At 43.0% G+C, this 2,655-nt stretch overlaps 1 long non-coding RNA gene across 1 annotated transcript; it reads right to left on the bottom strand.

Annotated features, from left to right (window-relative positions):
* Positions 1-397: 397 nt before the first annotated feature.
* Positions 398-2,428, bottom strand: LOC146757512 (uncharacterized). Its single transcript, XR_014936123.1, has 3 exons — positions 2,201-2,428; positions 1,317-1,564; positions 398-686 (listed from the first exon to the last, which is right to left on the bottom strand). It is a non-coding gene; the product is annotated as an uncharacterized LOC146757512 (long non-coding RNA).
* Between the last annotated feature and the right edge of the window lie 227 nt (positions 2,429-2,655).

Genomic DNA, 2,655 nt, shown 5'->3' with positions numbered 1-2,655 from the left:
GCTCCTTCTAGCACCTCGCTTGCCTGTGGCCCCCCTGTCACGGACACAGGTAGATTTTTGTTTAAACCGTGACAACTACCCAGAATGCAGCATAAGGGAATTTTTGCCTAGAACTCTGGAGGACTATTTTTAACTCAGAAAGGTCAGAGATAGAAAGTTCACACTGATTTCTGGGTCACCAGCCTCACCGTACATCAGCATTTTTGGTTTTTAAATGATACATAAAGTTCTCAATGGCACTGCTCTAGTCGGTAGTTCTTTCCCTTTCCGTGCAGCTTGCTCTGTGCATGGCTTGTGAACCGCTATTCAGGCCAGACAGCTGCAGCCCCAAAGACCTGCCATAAATGTACAAATTCTACCAGGATAATGTCTTGGTAGTGGAGAAACAGGATGCGCAGTCATATGGCTCTCACACATACCTTGTACAACCAGCTTAGCTCTGGACTGGGCATCACCAATGTCACAGGTGTACACGTCACTGTCACTTTTCTCCAGATTTTTTATGCACAGCTGCAGGTCTCGTCCTTTCTGTGCCCTCTTGTATTTCCTGCCAGGCCTGAGCTCAGCAATGCCTTTCCTCCATATGACGAAGGATGCAGCTTTCTCGCTCTGACATGTAAAAAGTGCACTTCCACTTTCTTCAATTTTCACATCTGAAAGTTCCTTGATAAAGTAATTAGGTTTTTCTGGAAGGAAAAAAAAAAAAGGATGAGGGTGTAGGACAAAGGGATTTGTTACCCCAACAAGTCCCAAGCATACAGAGGTGTCCTGAATCTCCTTTGCCCTCATTTCAGAATATCACATAGAGATGCAAAGAGTCTAAGAAGACCACAGAGTCCACCCATTTACATAGGTTTGATAATTCCAGTAGATATCTGGAAAGTTCAATACCATTATGCATGCGCTGGTAGGATCTCATCTGATCAACTGCATATAGTTTTGATTACACATATTCAATATAGACTAATTCAGATTGCCATCTTTTCTTGGCTCACTAACACCCAAGATCATAGAATCATAGAATGATCACAGAATCATAGAGTGGCCTGAGTAGAAAAGGACCTCAAAGATCATCTAGTTTCAAACCCCCTCAAAGGGGTCACCAACCACCAGACCAGGCTGCCCAGATCCACATCACACTGGAGAATCATTCAGTTTCCAGATTATTTTAAGGAAAAGATTTTAATCCATCATATTTTCTGAAAACTAAGAATTGATCCTGCTCAAGGAAACAGAAGAGAAAAACATCACCCACAGGCTGCAGATATTTACCTCGACTTCTCTACATGCCATCCCCAGTGTGCTTTTCAACTCACCTTGCACAGTGACCCTGGCTTTTGTTATGGAGTCCTCTGTCTCACAGGGGTACTCCCCACTGTCCTTGGCAGTAGAGTCATGGATGATCAGAATGGCCCCAGTTCCCTCCTGCTGCAAGTCGTACTTCTGGCTTTTTCTGATTGCTTTGCCATCCTTGTACCACCTGATGTTCACATCAGGCTTCGACAGCTCACTGCTCAGGCTGATGTCTTATCCTCCAGCTGTTTTGTAACCTCAGTAGGTTTTTCTGAAAGAAAACATGCTTTTTGAGTAACATACACTTATGGTAGGATGCCTCTCTCAAAATACATGCATCTACATGCTGGAGATAAGTTAGAGAGGCACTTGCAACAGACGCCATCCTACAGCCAGTAGTAATCTGCAAAGTACAGACAATAGAATTCCAGGCAGCATTTATTCTCTCTTAAATCTACCCCATTGAGGATGATGAACCATGTCTGAAAACTGCCTCTCTCTTCTCTCCACTCATCACACTGGGAGCCTCGGATGATGCTCTCAGATGCACATGTTCTAGATAGGAATTTGTTGTACAGCTAGATGATGTGAAGGCCATCCCTTCAGCTTATACTTAGAGGATATTTGCTCCCACAGTTCCCTCAACAGATCATTCCTGATTTACTGGTAATGGAACAAGCTGTAGTGAGATGACCATTGCCAACACTACCCCAGTGCTTTGGGTAGTTCTCACATTTGTGTAAAATGTTTCCTCCTTTTACTTATTTTTAGGAGAAATTCTCAGTGCTTCGAGGTTCAAGTAGAAGGTTGCTATTCACTTTAACCATATTATGAGTTAGCTCTCACGACAATCTTATCAGAAGAAAGTTGAAGGAATCAGGCCCCAGAATCTCTCCCATCTCATTACCTTTCACAGACAGAGAGGCTTTGGAGGTTAGACCACGGGCAGTAAAAACGACTTCCTCAGTGTCAGTAGGAGTCACACTTTTGATAAGGAGAGTATATTTCCGACTCACGTTAGAAGCTTTAAATCGCCCACCACTTTCCACTCTGCTTCCATTCAGTGTCCAGTTGAACTCATCAATGCTTTCATGGGACAGAATGCATTCAAAAGTACAATCTGCTCCCTCCTGGATTTCAGTGTTTTTCAGCCGTTTGCTAATGCCAATATTCAGCTCTGGAAGATAAGAGATAGGTTAGTATGAGGTTTATATGGAGAAAAGGCATTTGTGACATATGTGAGTAGCAGTACTGGTGTTTTAACTCAGGATTTGCAGAACATGGCTGTGTTCCTTACTGATGTATTCTCTAAGACATTCTCCACTCAGAATTACCAGAAAGGTATTAAAAAAAAATAGACGT

This window comes from Coturnix japonica, chromosome 20, assembly GCF_054131305.1.
Source record: "Coturnix japonica strain WE chromosome 20, WE-NBRP24, whole genome shotgun sequence".
Lineage (NCBI taxonomy): Eukaryota > Metazoa > Chordata > Aves > Galliformes > Phasianidae > Coturnix > Coturnix japonica.
This window is presented reverse-complemented; position numbering and strand designations above follow the sequence as displayed.